Source organism: Moschus berezovskii, chromosome 18 (genome assembly GCF_049115385.1).
Source record: "Moschus berezovskii isolate FMDL1 chromosome 18, NW_MosBer_1.0, whole genome shotgun sequence".
Taxonomy (NCBI): Eukaryota; Metazoa; Chordata; class Mammalia; order Artiodactyla; family Moschidae; genus Moschus; species Moschus berezovskii.
In genome coordinates, this window is record NC_142477.1 from 15,193,580 (window position 1) to 15,213,517 (window position 19,938).

Genomic DNA, 19,938 nt, shown 5'->3' on the forward strand with positions numbered 1-19,938 from the left:
GAAATAAAAAGGGAAGCTGATGGACCCTGTACACAGAGCAAATAAAAAGGGAAGCTGATGGACCCTGTACACAGAGAAATAAAAAGGGAAGCTGATGGACCCTGTACACAGAGCAATAAAAAGGGAAGCTGATGGACCCTGTACACAGAGAAATAAAAAGGGAAGCTGATGGACCCTGTACACAGAGAAATAAAAAGGGAAGCTGATGGACCCTATACACAGAGCAATAAAAAGGGAAGCTGATGGACCCTGTACACAGAGCAATAAAAAGGGAAGCTGATGGACCCTGTACACAGAGAAATAAAAAGGGAAGCTGATGGACCCTATACACAGAGCAATAAAAAGGGAAGCTGATGGACCCTATACACAGAGCAATAAAAAGGGAAGCTGATGGACCCTGTACACAGAGCAATAAAAAGGGAAGCTGATGGACCCTGTACACAGAGAAATAAAAAGGGAAGCTGATGGACCCTGTACACAGAGAAATAAAAAGGGAAGCTGATGGACCCTGTACACAGAGCAATAAAAAGGGAAGCTGATGGACCCTGTACACAGAGAAATAAAAAGGGAAGCTGATGGACCCTGTACACAGAGAAATAAAAAGGGAAGCTGATGGACCCTGTACACAGAGAAATAAAAAGGGAAGCTGATGGACCCTGTACACAGAGAAATAAAAAGGGAAGCTGATGGACCCTGTACACAGAGAAATAAAAAGGGAAGCTGATGGACCCTGTACACAGAGAAATAAAAAGGGAAGCTGATGGACCCTGTACACAGAGAAATAAAAAGGGAAGCTGATGGACCCTGTACACAGAGAAATAAAAAGGGAAGCTGATGGACCCTGTACACAGAGAAATAAAAAGGGAAGCTGATGGACCCTGTACACAGAGAAATAAAAAGGGAAGCTGATGGACCCTGTACACAGAGCAATAAAAAGGGAAGCTGATGGACCCTGTACACAGAGAAATAAAAAGGGAAGCTGATGGACCCTGTACACAGAGAAATAAAAAGGGAAGCTGATGGACCCTGTACACAGAGAAATAAAAAGGGAAGCTGATGGACCCTGTACACAGAGCAATAAAAAGGGAAGCTGATGGACCCTGTACACAGAGCAAATAAAAATGGAAGCTGATGGACCCTATACACAGAGAAATAAAAAGGGAAGCTGATGGACCCTGTACACAGAGAAATAAAAAGGGAAGCTGATGGACCCTGTACACAGAGAAATAAAAAGGGAAGCTGATGGACCCTGTACACAGAGAAATAAAAAGGGAAGCTGATGGACCCTGTACACAGAGAAATAAAAAGGGAAGCTGATGGACCCTGTACACAGAGCAATAAAAAGGGAAGCTGATGGACCCTGTACACAGAGCAAATAAAAAGGGAAGCTGATGGACCCTGTACACAGAGAAATAAAAAGGGAAGCTGATGGACCCTGTACACAGAGAAATAAAAAGGGAAGCTGATGGACCCTGTACACAGAGAAATAAAAAGGGAAGCTGATGGACCCTGTACACAGAGAAATAAAAAGGGAAGCTGATGGACCCTGTACACAGAGCAATAAAAAGGGAAGCTGATGGACCCTGTACACAGAGCAAATAAAAATGGAAGCTGATGGACCCTATACACAGAGAAATAAAAAGGGAAGCTGATGGACCCTGTACACAGAGAAATAAAAAGGGAAGCTGATGGACCCTGTACACAGAGAAATAAAAAGGGAAGCTGATGGACCCTGTACACAGAGAAATAAAAAGGGAAGCTGATGGACCCTGTACACAGAGAAATAAAAAGGGAAGCTGATGGACCCTGTACACAGAGCAATAAAAAGGGAAGCTGATGGACCCTGTACACAGAGCAAATAAAAAGGGAAGCTGATGGACCCTGTACACAGAGAAATAAAAAGGGAAGCTGATGGACCCTATACACAGAGCAATAAAAAGGGAAGCTGATGGACCCTGTACACAGAGCAAATAAAAAGGGAAGCTGATGGACCCTGTACACAGAGAAATAAAAAGGGAAGCTGATGGACCCTGTACACAGAGCAAATAAAAAGGGAAGCTGATGGACCCTGTACACAGAGAAATAAAAAGGGAAGCTGATGGACCCTATACACAGAGCAAATAAAAAGGGAAGCTGATGGACCCTATACACAGAGCAAATAAAAAGGGAAGCTGATGGACCCTATACACAGAGAAATAAAAAGGGAAGCTGATGGACCCTGTACACAGAGAAATAAAAAGGGAAGCTGATGGACCCTATACACAGAGAAATAAAAAGGGAAGCTGATGGGCCCTATACACAGAGCAAATAAAAAGGGAAGCTGATGGACCCTATACACAGAGCAAATAAAAAGGGAAGCTGATGGACCCTATACACAGAGAAATAAAAAGGGAAGCTGATGGACCCTATACACAGAGCAATAAAAAGGGAAGCTGATGGACCCTGTACACAGAGCAAATAAAAAGGGAAGCTGATGGACCCTGTACACAGAGAAATAAAAAGGGAAGCTGATGGACCCTGTACACAGAGCAAATAAAAAGGGAAGCTGATGGACCCTGTACACAGAGAAATAAAAAGGGAAGCTGATGGACCCTATACACAGAGCAAATAAAAAGGGAAGCTGATGGACCCTATACACAGAGCAAATAAAAAGGGAAGCTGATGGACCCTATACACAGAGAAATAAAAAGGGAAGCTGATGGACCCTGTACACAGAGAAATAAAAAGGGAAGCTGATGGACCCTATACACAGAGAAATAAAAAGGGAAGCTGATGGGCCCTATACACAGAGCAAATAAAAAGGGAAGCTGATGGACCCTATACACAGAGCAAATAAAAAGGGAAGCTGATGGACCCTATACACAGAGAAATAAAAAGGGAAGCTGATGGACCCTGTACACAGAGAAATAAAAAGGGAAGCTGATGGACCCTATACACAGAGAAATAAAAAGGGAAGCTGATGGACCCTATACACAGAGCAAATAAAAAGGGAAGCTGATGGACCCTATACACAGAGCAAATAAAAAGGGAAGCTGATGGACCCTATACACAGAGAAATAAAAAGGGAAGCTGATGGACCCTGTACACAGAGAAATAAAAAGGGAAGCTGATGGACCCTATACATAGAGAAATAAAAAGGGAAGCTGATGGACCCTATACACAGAGCAAATAAAAAGGGAAGCTGATGGACCCTATACACAGAGCAAATAAAAAGGGAAGCTGATGGACCCTGTACACAGAGAAATAAAAAGGGAAGCTGATGGACCCTATACACAGAGAAATAAAAAGGGAAGCTGATGGACCCTATACACAGAGAAATAAAAAGGGAAGCTGATGGACCCTATACACAGAGCAAATAAAAAGGGAAGCTGATGGACCCTATACACAGAGAAATAAAAAGGGAAGCTGATGGACCCTATACACAGAGCAAATAAAAAGGGAAGCTGATGGACCCTATACACAGAGCAAATAAAAAGGGAAGCTGATGGACCCTATACACAGAGCAAATAAAAAGGGAAGCTGATGGACCCTATACACAGAGAAATAAAAAGGGAAGCTGATGGACCCTGTACACAGAGAAATAAAAAGGGAAGCTGATGGACCCTGTACACAGAGAAATAAAAAGGGAAGCTGATGGACCCTGTACACAGAGAAATAAAAAGGGAAGCTGATGGACCCTATACACAGAGCAAATAAAAAGGGAAGCTGATGGACCCTATACACAGAGCAAATAAAAAGGGAAGCTGATGGACCCTATACACAGAGAAATAAAAAGGGAAGCTGATGGACCCTGTTATACACAGAGCAAATAAAAAGGGAAGCTGATGGACCCTATACACAGAGCAAATAAAAAGGGAAGCTGATGGACCCTATACACAGAGAAATAAAAAGGGAAGCTGATGGACCCTGTACACAGAGAAATAAAAAGGGAAGCTGATGGACCCTATACACAGAGAAATAAAAAGGGAAGCTGATGGGCCCTATACACAGAGCAAATAAAAAGGGAAGCTGATGGACCCTATACACAGAGCAAATAAAAAGGGAAGCTGATGGACCCTATACACAGAGAAATAAAAAGGGAAGCTGATGGACCCTGTACACAGAGAAATAAAAAGGGAAGCTGATGGACCCTATACACAGAGAAATAAAAAGGGAAGCTGATGGACCCTATACACAGAGCAAATAAAAAGGGAAGCTGATGGACCCTATACACAGAGCAAATAAAAAGGGAAGCTGATGGACCCTATACACAGAGAAATAAAAGGGAAGCTGATGGACCCTGTACACAGAGAAATAAAAAGGGAAGCTGATGGACCCTATACACAGAGAAATAAAAAGGGAAGCTGATGGACCCTATACACAGAGCAAATAAAAAGGGAAGCTGATGGACCCTATACACAGAGCAAATAAAAAGGGAAGCTGATGGACCCTGTACACAGAGAAATAAAAAGGGAAGCTGATGGACCCTATACACAGAGAAATAAAAAGGGAAGCTGATGGACCCTATACACAGAGAAATAAAAAGGGAAGCTGATGGACCCTATACACAGAGCAAATAAAAAGGGAAGCTGATGGACCCTATACACAGAGAAATAAAAAGGGAAGCTGATGGACCCTATACACAGAGCAAATAAAAAGGGAAGCTGATGGACCCTATACACAGAGCAAATAAAAAGGGAAGCTGATGGACCCTATACACAGAGCAAATAAAAAGGGAAGCTGATGGACCCTATACACAGAGCAAATAAAAAGGGAAGCTGATGGACCCTATACACAGAGCAAATAAAAAGGGAAGCTGATGGACCCTATACACAGAGCAAATAAAAAGGGAAGCTGATGGACCCTATACACAGAGCAAATAAAAAGGGAAGCTGATGGACCCTGTACACAGAGAAATAAAAATGAATTAACCAGTCAAACAAAGCAAAACTATACCCTGCTGTCCGTCAGTTTAGGTTGTTTACAAAGAGAACCTTCTTAAGCCTAATAGTCTCTTCGGAGAAGGCAATGGCAACCCACTCCAGTACTCTTGCCTGGAAAATCCCATGGACAGAGGAGCCTGGTAGGCTGCAGTCCATGGGGTCGCTATGAGTCGGACATGACTGAGTGACTTCACTTTCATTTTTCATTTTCATGCATTGGAGAAGGAAATGGCAACCCACTCCAGTGTTCTCGCCTGGAGAATCCCCTGGACAGGGGAGCCTGGTGGGCTGTCGTCTGTGGGGTCACACAGAGTCGGACACGACTGAAGCAACTTAGCAGCAGCAGCAGCAGATAGTCTCTTGGGGATGAAAACTGAGAGGCATGTGCAAAGAATCAGTAAAAGTTCACTCAGTTTGCACCAGGGAAGAATAAAAAGAGCTTATACACTTTTGCTATAAAATCCACTGTTTAAAGAGTTTTTATTTATTTTTTTGAATTTTGTACTGTTCTTTTATCTTTTTTTAAATTTTTAAATTGGAGGCTAATTACTTTACAATATTGTGGTGGTTTTGCCATACATTGACATGAATCAGCCATGGGTGTACATGTGTCCCCCATCCTGAACCCCCCTCCCACCTTCCTCCCCATCCCATCCCTCAGTGTCATCCCAGTGCACCAGCCCTGAGCACCTTGTCTCATGCATCGAACCTGGACTGGCGATCTATTTCACATATGACAATATACATGTTTCAATGCTATTCTCTCAGATCATCCCACTCTCACCTTGTCCGACAGAGTCCAAAAGTCTGTTCTTTACATCTGTGTCTCTTTTGCTGTCTCGCATATAGGGTCATCGTTACCATCTTTCTAAATTCCATATATATGCGTTAGTATACTGTATTGGTGTTTTTCTTTCTGACTTACTTCACTCTGTATAATAGGCTCCAGTTTCATCCACCTCATTAGAACTGATTCAAATGCATTCTTTTTAAAAGCTGAGTAGTATTCCATTGTGTATATGTACCACAGCTTTCTTATCCATTTGTCTGCCAATGGACATCTAGGTTGCTTCCATGTCCTGGCTATTGTAAACAGTGCTGTGATGAACACTGGGGTACAGGTAGGTGTCTTTAAACTCTGGGACTACAATTATCTAAACATCATCCAGGAGTAGGATGTGGTTTTCTTCCTTGCCCTTCCAAGACGAGGGAGAATATATACAACCCTTTTGATTCAGGAAACAAAAGGCTGGGCAATTAAATACAAGGAAAATGCAAGTAACACATCACTCGTTGCAAGAAAAATGAGGCCTCACCGTTTAATGGATCTAGTACTCCAAGCATTATCTGCATTTATTGAGAATAAGCTATATTTACCAAATGAATTAGCTATTATCATTAAACTGGTATCACAATCAGTGAATAATTTAGAACACATCCAAGTAAAGCAGCGGTTGTGCGTTCATGACAGGCTTCATAAAACTTTAATGATGATGATGATGTACAGAGGGTTGAAGAGTTAACAGGGGACAGAATTCCTCATGGGCGGTACCTGTCTTCATGGAGAAAAAGACTTTAAAAAACTGCTTTCTGCATTGCTTCCCTCTGTATAACAGGCTCTAGGTTCATCCACCTCCCTAGAACTGAATGAGCCTAGAGCCTGTGATCACATACAGAGTGATGTGATTCAGAAAGGAAAAAAAAAAACCCCAAGTATTATATTTGTTTTATATTATATATATTTGTTCCATATACACATATTACACGTGGATGGAATACAGAAAAATGGTATTATTTGCAGGGCAAGAAAAGAGACAAAGAGGACAGACTTATGGACACAGCGGGGGAAGGAGAGGGTGGGACGAATTGAGAGCATGGCCCTGAAATATACAGGTTACCACGTGTAAACGAGACAGCTAAGGGGAATTTGCTGTATGATGCAAGGAGCTCAGCCTGGTGCTCTGTGACAGCCTAGGGGGTGAGACGGGGTGGGTGGGGAGGGAGGGGACATGTGTATACCTGGCCACTACAAACGGGCACTTGCTAAGAGCATTGCCAGCGACTGAACAGCAAGGGCCTTTGCCATCTGCCTCTGTGCAGACTGAACCGAATCCTGTGCTGCTGCAGCTGCCGACCTTCAATGCCCCGAGGGACTTCAGGGTGGAGTGAGGCACTCTGTGCTCCAGGGAATCTGATGGAGCAGGTCGTTATTAGATAGTTGGATATTTGGGGGAACTGATTTCAGGATCCCAATCTGTGCATCTCTCCACATCTAGAAAAGCACTAAATCCCTTCATGGTGACATCAGCTCCTCATGTCTAGCAGAAAGCCTTGTGTAAAGTAAGCACGTGACTACACTGACCTTCCCCTTCACCAAAATCACCAAAATAACTAAGGTCACTTAGAGATCGACCTTCCCCCACTGCCTCTTCGGAGCAGTCTCTCAGAGCTACTTGAAGTGCTATCTTCCGGGCTGCAGTCCTCACTCTGCCCCAAATCAAAATTACTTCGCAACTCTCAAGTTGGGCATCTTTTTTAGTCAACATACCTATGGTTGATTCATGTGGACGTATGCCAGAAACCAACATAACAGGGTAGAACAATTATCCTCCAATTAAAAAATAAATAAATTTAAAAAGAAAAAATTGCTTTGAGGATTCCAAGACCCTGAGAGCATGGGCTCTAAGCGTTCATGGCAACAAAATAAATTGCTCGCCTACTCTGCATTTAAAAGGGAGCTAGAATTAAGACAAGCTGGAGTAGCCTTTTGTTAACCTACTAGTTGGTGAGATAAGGACCTGCAACAGGTCAGGACCTGAGCATACATTTCTCTGACTCTCTGGGATCTAGTCCGTTGGACGCAAATGGATGCATCTTTGGGCTTCTGTGTGCATGCTAAGTTGCTTCAGTTGTGTCTGACTCTTTGTGACCTCATAGACTGTAGTCTGCCAGGCTCCTCTGTCCATGCGGTTCTCCACGCAAGAATTCTGGAGTGGGTTGCCATGCCCTCCTCCAGGGGATCTTCCTGACCCGGGGATGGAACCCAAGTCTCTGATGTCTCCTGTATTGGCTGGCAGGTTCTTTACCACTAGCACTACTTGTGCTTCTGGCTTAGTGCTAAGAGAGACTAAGCTGGATCTGAGATGCAAAGTAAATTTAAATACTAGTCTGCAGGACAACCAACACAGTAATTCCTCTGGCTTTTGACATTTATGATCAAGTCATAATGTCTGAGAACGGGTTTATAGAAAGTTGACTAAAGACAAGTCCTATGGACTTCGTGACTTTGGTAAAATTTCGATTAACTATTACTTTCAACGGTGTTGGTTAGAAACAAAAAATTAATAGATACAGTTGTTTATATTCCTTTCTCTGCTTAAAAAGCTACTGGACAATACAAAGTTTGTGGATCTGAAACCAGAGGCTTAACCAGATGTAACTGAACCTCACCAGAAATTACAAAATTGTCAGTTTGTAAAATATCAATACATATTTTACCTCAATGAGCTCCACCCCTGGTCTTTATATTACAGTCAGCTAAACAAGCAGGGTTTGTGTATAATTTGAGTCAATGCATGGACATGTATTTGCCTTTGAGCAAAACAGAAATACAACTCTTCGAGGCCAATATCTTGCTTAGTCTTATGGTAGAAACTATTTTTGAGAATTTTGAGAGAAAATACATCTCTCTCCACAGTTGCAGGAAATGATCTACTTTCTCCATTCAAGAGGTAAACCAAGATGGATTGTCCTTCTTTATAAATTATGTTTTAGAAAGAGGGTCTATGTCAGTGTTTGGTGGTGCCAGCTTTGAAGCTGGAGCAACTGGGTTCAAATCATTCCTCCTTCTCGTAAAACCTGTGTCCCCGGCGGCAAGTCACTTAAATATCTTTAAGACATAAACAAAACGTAAACCTGTCTCATAGGGTTGTTTTCAGGGTACAACATATGATACAATTAGGGAAAGGCATATAATTCAGAGATATAACTTCATCAATGTCATTGTGTATAAACAATATTGTCAAATATGTCATTATTCCAATCTAATGTACAACTACTAAGATTATAAGGGATATAATTGTTCTAAAGTGAACTGTGTGAATTAACTGGTCATGTGAAAAGTGACATTGAAATGTGTTGCATCATTATTTAGAAAGTTCACATGTTCTAAAGAGAACTGTGTGAATTATCCTGGTCATGTGAAAAGCAGTATCAAAGTGTGTTGCATCATTATTGATGCATCAAAAGTAATATCAAAGTGTGATATTTTGCTAGATATATTTCCAGGGCAAGTACAATGAATTAATTAGCCTATATTTTAAAAAGAACAGAAATGAAATACTTTGTCCTATTATAGTAACTTAACAGACCAGAAAAAAAAAGGCGTTCAAACAATTTTGAGGTGATACCAGTTCTTGGAAAAAGAGATTTTTTTCCCCTGAAACAGAATTATTAGGCAAAAAGAGAGGACTATGTCTTGGTTTTACTAATAAGTTAGCTCTAATAAACATAAAAAATGTGACCAGTGTCAAAACATATAACCTGAAGGTTCTAGTGTCATGTAGATTTTCCCAGATGCTCCTCCTGCCACAGCAAGGGATATGCAGGCGTTTTGGTTTTATCTTGGTGTCTAGCACAAAGTTCTTTGGTTTTTTAAACTGACATGGAATGGATAAAGAAATCTATAAGTACATTATTACTGTTATTCAATTACCCTTACTTTTCTAATCCAAAAGCCCCCATATTCCTACTCTTTTTGTCACCCTGGGCATCTTTGCAAGTCCAGCTCCCACCCCACTGAACTTTACCTAAAGACCATCTAAGAGTAACCACATGAGCAGATAACAAAATGACTATCTGGAAGGGGAGAATCTGAACAGTTTTTTCCTTTTCTACTACCCTCAATTTTTTTTTTTTTTGAGAAAAATCTGAAAAATATTTTATTTATTTATTTTTTTAATTTGCATTTTTTTTTTTATTTTACAATATTATATTGGTTGGTTTTGCCATACATTGATATGAATTCGCCCCGGGTTTACATAAGTTCCCCCTCCTGAACCCCCCTCCCACCTCCCTCCTCCCTTTATCCTCCCTCTGGGTCATCCCCGCATGCCAGCCCCGAGCATCCTATAACATGCATTGACCCTGAACTAGTGATTCGTTTCACATATGACAACATACGTGTTTCAATGCCATTCTCCCAAATCATCACCCTCAATTTTAAGAGAAGTAACTGGTATTGTACTAGTTACATATTTGAAAGGTTCATATCTCTGGTTAAAGAACACTGCTGCTGCTAAGTCACTTCAGTCATGTCTGACTCTGTGTGACCCCAGATGGAAGCCCACCAGGTTCCCCCTTCCCTGGGATTCTCCAGGCAAGAACACTGGAGTGGGTTGCCATTTCCTTCTCCAATGTGTGAAAGTGAAAAGTGAAAGTGAAGTTGCTCAGTCGTGTCTGACCCTTAGTGACCCCACGGACTGCAGCCCACCAGGCTCCTCTGTCCATGGGATTTTCTAGGCACGAGTACTGCAGTGACTTGCCATTGCCTTCTCCGTAAAGAGCACTATTTTGCATCAAAATCCTGAAAAGATCTATTTTAGAACTTTCACGTTCTCATCACCATCATGATCCTATCATTTAAAGAGATAAAGGCTAAAGGGCAAAGCCCTTTCTTTTGCTTTGAATGTGAATCATTACTATCCTCAGAGATACATTTCACAGGACACTTTAAGAGGAAAAAAGAACACCTGAATCATTGCAAATAAATTACATATACCAGGGTCCTTGGCCCTTAAAATTCCCCTCTTGTTAACTGGATCATGAGCAGAGAAGTTTCCTAGACGTTCCCCAATAGCAGAATGAAATAGTCTAAATGGACGAAAAGCTGGCAGTGGGGTTCTCTATTGAAAACCTTGCAGCCACCAGCGAAGCGGGCAGGAGGTCAAAAGGGGTCTCAGAGCTGTCCATCTGGAGGCTGGGAGCTGACGTCCTCCACAGACACTCCTGGGCACTCAGAATAGCTGCGAGTTTCAACATTATTCTGCAAGAGCACTCAGGAGGCCCCCTCTTTTCTTTTTTTTTAACAAGCAAGAATTTTAAGTGATTTCACCCATTTCTTTTCTAAAGACACCATTCAGACACGTTCAACTTGTTCCAAATATGCCTAAGGGTTTCCATTACCTGACATAAGTTCTGAGCTGTCCTTGCAGATACAGGATACAAAATCACAAAATCACTAAGGAGTGACAATTACAAAGAATGCCTCCAATAAAAGTCTCCCTTGTTTTGTTCCAAACTGAACTGAATCCAACATACTGTGAGTGACAGTGCTAAATTCAGACACTGTTCAGCATCTCAAAAGAGAATTTTAGATGAATGTACATAAATGTTGAAAACACACACCTGTGTAAAGCAGATGTATAACAACTAGTTAAAAATTGTCAAAAGATCTCAGAATGTGAAGATAGGAAGCCCACAAATATTATGCCCAAAGTTTCCACTGTTGTACAGATTGGACAGTCCCCCCTTGACTAATGGTTATGGAATGCATAGTGTGTTCGGGTGCTGGGCTCAGAGGTGTATCTGTACATATATAATAGTAATAATAATAACAATCCCCCTAATATTTGGGTAAATTTGTACCCCCTAATTTTGGGTACAAGAAGATGTACCACCATGCAGTACACTGATGCCTACCTTTTCCCTATAACCCTACTGTAGCCCACATATCTTAGAGGAACCAGAAATTAAAGAAGCCAGCAAAGAACCTATGGGATCATGTCAGTAGTGAAATACAGAAGCAGCTTTACCTCAAGTTGGACCAAGCAATTTCCTAGTTAGAATCTTGTTTCTTAAAGAAGATCCATCAAATTGCAGAAACTTTAAGCCCCTCAAACCCCAGGTCATCCCTGGTGATAAGAACCATCTAGAAGACAGGGAAAGAGAAAGAGGATAGAGCGTGCAGGAAGGCACTGTACAGGGCCGATCAGGGTACCATGAGCAGGAAACCTCTGAGCAGAGACCAGAAACGTGAGGGGCTGACGGCGGATCCCCAAGGAAGGGCAAGGGGGCCAGCGTGGCTGGAGTAGAGAGGAGAGACGAGTCTTGGGGGACAGCTGGGTGGTGTCACTCCAGGGCAGGATCTGGGGACTTTTGGCTACTAGGGTATTGGATGTACTCTGAAGAAGATGGGAATTATGTTGACCCAATGAGCTTATTTTAAAACTGTGACACTGTATAGTTTGCGTTTTAAATTTCTGAAAATCAACGCAGCTGCTATTTCTTCCAGAAGTAGTCCCTCCACTCCACTTCCCAAGGAGACTGGGAAGGGCATGAAACCAGTCTCCCTGGAGAGTATTATACAGTGCAGAGTATGACCAAATTCTAAAAAGGTTGGGGAAGTCCACGCTTATAAAGTGGGTGACAAGCTACGGTAGGGTTGTAGGCAAAGAGGAGGCATCAGTGTGTTTGATGGTGGTACATCTTCTTGGCCCTTAAATTTATCCAAAGATTAGGGGGGCTGGTTAATATAACTATTATTTTACAATCAGACTTGGACACTTTATGATGTCAGAATATAAGACTTGTGAGTTTTATTTTTGAATCACTGACTTTAAGGGAATGGGACTTTTGTAGGGGGCTTCCCTGGTGGCTCAGACGTGAAGAATCCACCTGCAATGCAGGAGACCTGGGTTCAGTCCCTGGAATGGGAAGATCCCCTGGAGGAGGCAATGGCAACCCACTCCAGTTATCTTGCCTGGAGAATTTCATGGACAGAGGAACCGGGTGGGCTACAGTCCATGGGGCTGCAGTCAGACACACCTGAGCCACTAACACACCCCTACACGCCTGTAGGAAGTTTCTGTGGCCAACAGCCCAGAATTCCTACAACTTACATGGATGGATGATGGTCACGAAGAGGGCTCAGCAGTGGGAGGTGAGGAGTATGGGAGGCAAGGAGAGGGGCATGTGTCTGCAGACAGCGCCTCCCAGAGGCGGGACACAGGAAGTGCTGGCCTTCAGACAAAGGGCCAGGCAGGGGGCTGGCACAGAAAAACCACAGGAACAAGGAAAAGTTGAAGTGCTACGATCTGGAGACACTCTCATGCTTTTTGAGCAGAGGGTGTATAGGAAGTTTTGGCAATGAGGTAAGAGAATTAACTTGATCGCATTAAAAAGGCCTTATGGATCATGCAGAGGTATATCCTGGTTATCAAACATCTTCTGACACCTTTTCTGGGAATGTATAGAGTGTAACAGGCATGCTTGATTTCCCGCATCTCTCATCGTTTGTTTAAATTAACTATGATCTTCTTATTTTGCTGACCCGGGGTTCTGTGCGCCAACGAGGTAACTGGAGAAGTCCATCTTCTAATTCTCCAGTTAGCTCTGTGCCCAGAATCAGAGTGGAGGTGCAGGTTCCCAGATGCTGAGTAAAAGGCAAAACTGTATGTTCCAATACTCAGAGCTCCCCATCCTTCAGGTTCAACTGCTGGGACTGGCTCTTTTGAGAATCCACAAACCGGAACATGTCAAGCTCATTTCCTCTCCTGTTTCTCTTGAACACAAAGAAAGCTGTTACCGGGGAAATTCATCCGCAGCATGGCATGTTGAAATACCAGTGATTCAATGATACTGCTCAATGGATTCAGTGTTCCTCACCCTTCATTACGTTCATCAGCCCAAGCAGAACATTTATATGACATTTGGATCTTGGTGTAATAAGAAAACATACTTGTCAGGAGCATCTGTGACCTTTGAAATTTTAAAAATTATGTATTAAGAAATCCCATCAAGTGCAACGTAGTGCAGCCTGAACCCCTGTGTCATCCTTAATGAAGAAATAGACTTTATTCTAGGCATCACATGAATGGTTATCTCAGAAATTCTGTCAGCATGACAACTGTTCTAATAATTTTTGTAAGGTGGTAGTACGAAATCACACCTGTGTCTATAATGTTATATACATATATGTTATAATACTACACACACATAATGATACATAACAAATATTCTTGTCATTTAGTCATTAAGTTATGACTCTTCTGCAACCCCATGGACCACAGCCCTCCAGGCTCCTCTGTCCATGGGATTTCTCAGGCAAGAATACTGGAATGGGTTGCCATTTCCTTTTCCAGGGGACCTTCCTTGCCCAGGGATCAAATCCATGTCTCCTGTACTGGCAGCTAGGCTCTGTACCACTGAGCCACCAGGGAAGACCCATAATAAATATAGGTACCAATAAATATATATATATGTATAAACAAATAAGTACACACATATATACACACACATGCCTACAAGCAAACCTCATTTTGTTGCGTCAATACTTCAGCTTACTGTGCTCCTTAGACACTGTCTTTCACGAATTGAAAGTTTGTGGCAACCCTGTGCTGAGCGCGTCACAGGTCCTATTTTTCCAATAGCACTTGATCACTGCGTGTCTCTAAGCCACATTTTGGTAATTCTTGCAAAATCTCAAACTTTTTCATTATTATGATAACTGTTATGGTGATGTCTGATCAATGATCCATTACAAAAAGCTTATGACTTGCTGAAGACTTACGCACTGGCTAGCACTTTTTAGCAATAAATTATTTTTTAATTAAGGTATGGTCATTGCTTTTTTATGTACAATACTATTTCACATTTACTAGACTATAGTATAAATATAGTCTATATATATAAAACAAAACAACAACAAAAAACCTTGTGTGACTTGCTTTACTTTGATGCACAATTTTTTATGGCGGTCTGGAATCGAATCCATAATATTTCTGAGCTACATCTGTATGGATATACTTACAAGGGAAAGCCATTCAGATATGTCTCCTTTCATTTCCCCCACCAACACGGGATGAATTTCAATTATTGTATTACCATTTAAATTTCGTAGCATTGATTTTTCTTATTTTTATAACTTATCAATTGTGAGCTCAAAGGACCTACTCAGTAGGCATTCTACTTTCTAATAAATAAAAGCCACAGAGATTGAGAACATTATTTCTCTAAATTAATAATTTCAGTCCAAAGATCTTCATTCCTGGAATATACCAGATTAAATGATGCTTTTGAACTGTGGTGATGGAGAAGACTCTTGAGAGTCCCTTGGACTGCAAGGAGATCAAACCAGTCAATCGGAAAGGAAGTTGGTCCTAAATAGTCATTGGAAAGATTGATGCTGAAGCTGAAACTCCAATACTTTGGCCACCAAAGTATTGATGCAATCCAAGTACTGACTCCTTGGAAAAGACTCTGATCTTGGGAAAGATCAAAAGTAGGAGGAGAAGGGGACGACAGAAGATGAGATGGTTGGGTGGCAACTCAATGGACATGAGTTTGAGCAAGCTCTGGGAGTTGGTGAAGGACAGGGAAGCCTGGTGTGCTGCAGTCCATGGGGTTGCAAAGAGTCAGACAAAACTGAGTGACTGAACTGAAATGACTAGAATACCAATTTGAAATAATGCAGTATTCTGATTTTATTCTATTTTCAGGTTTTAGCTCATTGCATAGTTTATCAATACTCTTTTAAAAAAATCTTGAACATATAAAATACCGGGTTAAAAAAAAGGTTGTATGCCTTATTCATTGACTTTCTAATTATGCATTTAAAACATGCTAGATTTATAAATATCGTGGTTTGCAATTTTAATTCTTTAAGAATTTTCAAGTGAATTATGTGTGCTATTGCATACATTTTTTTTCCAAACCAGAAGGAAAGTGATGGCTATATACTCTCTCAGTTTTTAATGGGCTGGTAGATTTGGAGCACTAATAACGAAGCAGGGACTTAAGGGAGAATTCCGCTTTGCTTTAAAAGTTTGCACACACAGTAGTCAGAGTCCACTCAACCTGATAAACCACCAAAGACAGCACATCCAGCCCTTCCCCATCCCTCCTCTCCTGGTCCACCTTCGTGCTCTAGGTTCCTCCTTTGCTCTCATTCATCGCCCAGTACATTTCATATTCCTGCAGGCTGATTTTCTGCCCCACTCCCACCCACAAAGATATGTCAGTGAGAGCAGAGATCTCACCTGATTTGTTCAACACTGAATCCCCAGGGCTGAGAGAGGTACTTGGCACACAGGTGATCCATATAATTCTGACAGAATGCAGTTTCAGCCATGAACTTTGAAATTTGGAAATAAAGCCCAATTTTCACAGTCCATCCTTCAGGAGAAATGTCATGTGCCAAGCAAACTAGTATTACTCAGGAGCAAAGACTTCCAGTGCCTAAGAAGAGATCTTAGTACCTTAGAATATGATCCGACTGTGAATATAATGACATTGGTCCAGCATATATTATGCACATTTAAAGAATATTTTTCTTATAACCTTATCTTTTCACTTCACTGAGTAAGAGTACTTTTCCCCAAAAGTAAAAGCCAATACTATGTATAAAATGCTTCTGTGCTACATACACCTGTGTCTTGTTTATAGGAGCCAATGCTGAATATATTAGCTAATTATAGATATGCAGATTTCTTGTTTTCTTTAATGCAAAAAAATATATAAAGCAGGTGAAAGAGTGTACTACTCAGACCAATGATTGAATATCCAATTTCCATTAGATGAACTTGGGCTAAATGGTAAAGAGACAGATAAAAGTCAGAACAATAAGGAAGATTATTCATAATTCAAAATCTTCACATTCTGCTGTCACTCTTCAGGGCTTAAGACACTAAAATGGAAAAGTCTAAATTGCAAAACAAATTATCATCTATTGATTCATTTCTCAGGGTACTTATTGCAGAAAAATTAAATCCAGAGCCTGGAAGACTAGCAAAAATGGGGACAATGTTAGCTTTGCAATTTCTGAGAGATAATACGAAAAACTGTGAAATATTTATTACTATAGATATTCATACTTACAGGGGTGGGGATCTGGCAAGTTTGAATGCCAAAATTAAGAAATATTAAAATATTTCAAAGGGAATTTTCACAACAAGCTCTGGTACCTGCCCAATGACTCTTGAAAGTCCCCTGGACTGTAAGATCAAATCAGTCAGTCCTAATTCAGGAAATCAACCCTGAATATTCATTGGAAGGACTGATTCTGAAGCTAAATGTCTAGCATTTTGGCCACCTGATGTGAAGAGCTGACTCACTGGAAAAGACCCTCATGCTGGGAAAGAGCGAAAGCAAAAGCAGAAGAGCGGGGCAGAGGATGAGATGGTTAGATAGCATCAACAACTCAATGGACATGAATCTGAGCCAACTCCGGGAGATAGTAAAGGACAAGGAAACCAGGAGTGCTGCAGTTCACAGGATCGCAAAGAGTCACACACGACTCAGTGACTGAACAACAGCATCACATTAACAATGCACTTGCTTTCAAGACCTTGTGGTCATCAGGATGAAAGTGATGTGATAAAGCCAACCTAGTCACAGGGAAAAGCCATGTTATTCGGAATCCAGAATCTTATCTGTAAACAGAGAGCTCTACAGAGCAGGAGGTGCCCAGGCATCCTTCAGTCAGAGGTGTGACTTCCCAGGGTTTCTTTGCTCTAATATGTTATGTAGGCAGAATAATGCCACTATCCCACCCCAAAGATGTCCACATTCTCATCCCTGAAGCCTACGAACTGTACACTCCAGGGCAAAGGGGAATGAAGGTTGCAGACGGAATTAAGGCTGCTGATCAGCTGACCTTAAAGAATTTAACTGAGTTTTCTGGGTGGGCCCAGTGTCTTCATGAAGTTCTTTTACGTAGAGGAAGAGGGAGGTAAAATAGCCAGAATCAGGAAGATGGCAGCATGAGAAAGAGTCGCGGAGCTACCAGTGTCCTTGAAGATCGAAGCAGCCATAAACCAAGGGATGTGAGAAGCCTTAGAAACTAGAGAAGATAAAAAAAAAAGGGGGGGGTTTCTTCCCTAGAGCCTCCAGAAAGAAATGCATGCCTGGATTTAAGCCCAGTGAGACCAAGTTTGGCCTTCTGAACTCCAGAGCTATTAGATAATAAAGTTATATTCTATTAAAGTACTAACTAGGTCCGTCTAGTCAAGGCTATGGTTTTTCCTGTGGTCATGTATGGAAGTGAGAGTTGGACTGTGAAGAAAGCTGATCTCCGAAGAATTGATGCTTTTGAACTGCGGTGCTGGAGAAGACTCTTTAGAGTCCGTCGGACTGCAAGGAGATCCAACCTGGGTGTTCATTGGAAGGACTGATGCTAAAGCTGAATCTCCAACACTTTGGCCACCTCATGCGACGAGTTGACTCACTGGAAAGACTCTGATGCTGGGAAGGATTGGGGGCGGGAGGAGAAGGGGACGACTGAGAATGTGATGGCTGGATGGCATCACCGACTCAATGGACGTGAGTTTGAGTGAACTCTGGGAGTTGGTGATGGACAGGGAGGCCTGGCGTGCTGTGATTCATGGGATCGCAAAGAGTCGGACACAACTGAGCTGAACTGAACTGAAGAAGTATTTAAAGCACTAAGTTTTAATGCCTGCAATGCAGGAGACCCGGGTTTGATTCCTGGGTCAGGAAGATCCCCTGGAGAAGGGAATGGCAACCCACCCCAGTATTCTGGCCTGGGAAATCCCATGGACAGAGGAGCCTGGTGGGCTACAGTCCGTGGGGCTGCAAAGAGTTGGACACGACTGAGCAACCTACACAGAGCACTAACTCAGTGTATTAACAAGCTGTTACAGCAGCAATAGGAAGCCTACACACAGGCGGACTCAGTCAACCTGCTGTAGATGTACTATCTATCTATCACGAGTTCATGAGCAGCCCTTCAGGCTTCACTGCTTCTATCAGCCCACTTGTGGGCAGCACAGAGCTGCTCTGTCCATCTGCTTCCAATGCCCACGTTACTGTCTGTATAGTGAGGACCAACATATGATCTGCTGACCAACCACCAGGGCTTATTCTTTGGCTAAGGTGTATCTCGATCACATGGACAAATTTAAGTCTGGAAGGACCAAGGCAGTCTCGTATCTCTCTGTATAACGAAGTACCAAGGACAGGGCTTTTTCACTCTCTACCCAATTTCATGACTCAGTGGCTAACCCACTGGTTGCTTTCCACCAGTCAGTGTTATGTGAGCCTCTCTTCAGATAACTTCAAAGAGGAAGGACAGAAAGAGTCTTCCTAATGGGGCAGGTTGCACACTGGATGGTCGACCCCGTCTATACAAGCAATGAATGACCCACTATAAAACAGTATCTTTTCAGATGATCACTTAGAAGAACACAGCATGGCCAACCAGGAAGATGAACTCCGGTGTTTTGGGTTTTGTCCTGTAAGCATTATGTTTTTTAAAAACTAGGTTGGAAGGAGGAAGCCTTCCCAAAGTGTTCCTCCTCCATTGCTTTAGTGCTCATCTTCAAGTCCTATTCCTGCTGGACTTGTTCTGATAAGGAATCGTAGCCTGGGCCCATGATTGCTCTATAGAAGAGGATAAAAAAAAAAAGAGATAAAGCAGGGAATCCAGTGTTAAGGAATTCTGTTCTTCCACTGAGTGGACACCTTTGATATAACCAAATTTAGAGATCCTTGATCAAATCCTTCCACTAGAGAGTGTTTGAAGGGACCCCTTCTTATGTCAGCATTTTTTCCCAAGGTTTAACAAGAATTTCAGGCCTCAAATGTCCCTTAGAGATGAAAACAACTCTACCAGTGTCCAGTAGCAAGTCACTGACACCCTCTTACAAAGCAAATATCTAAAGGTGGAGTGTGGAAGCCAGTGCATTCAAAACTTTAAGGTTGTCCTTCTGAGGCCATAAACTCCAGCCTCATTGGGTATTTATCACTGTTTGTGTAAAGACTAGATTTTAGGCATCTGAGGTTATACTCAATACTCTTATCCACTGAAGACATTAGGGAGATTTTGTTGTTGGGATGATCTTCAAAAGCAACTCTTTTTCCTTCTTTCCTAATGGAATATGAGAATATCCCCAGATATGAGATATGATTTTCCCCAGGACCCCAGGAGTTCTACCAAATATTATGTTTCTTATTCATTTCAGGGTGGCCTCAGGGGAATATTTTTCAACAGATGAAAAAT

General features: G+C 42.0%; 1 protein-coding gene across 3 annotated transcripts in view; it reads right to left on the bottom strand.

Moving 5' to 3' along the window:
- Window positions 1–19,938, bottom strand: part of CTNND2 (catenin delta 2) — a 487,037-nt gene that overhangs the window by 244,058 nt on the left and 223,041 nt on the right. The window lies entirely within an intron of this gene.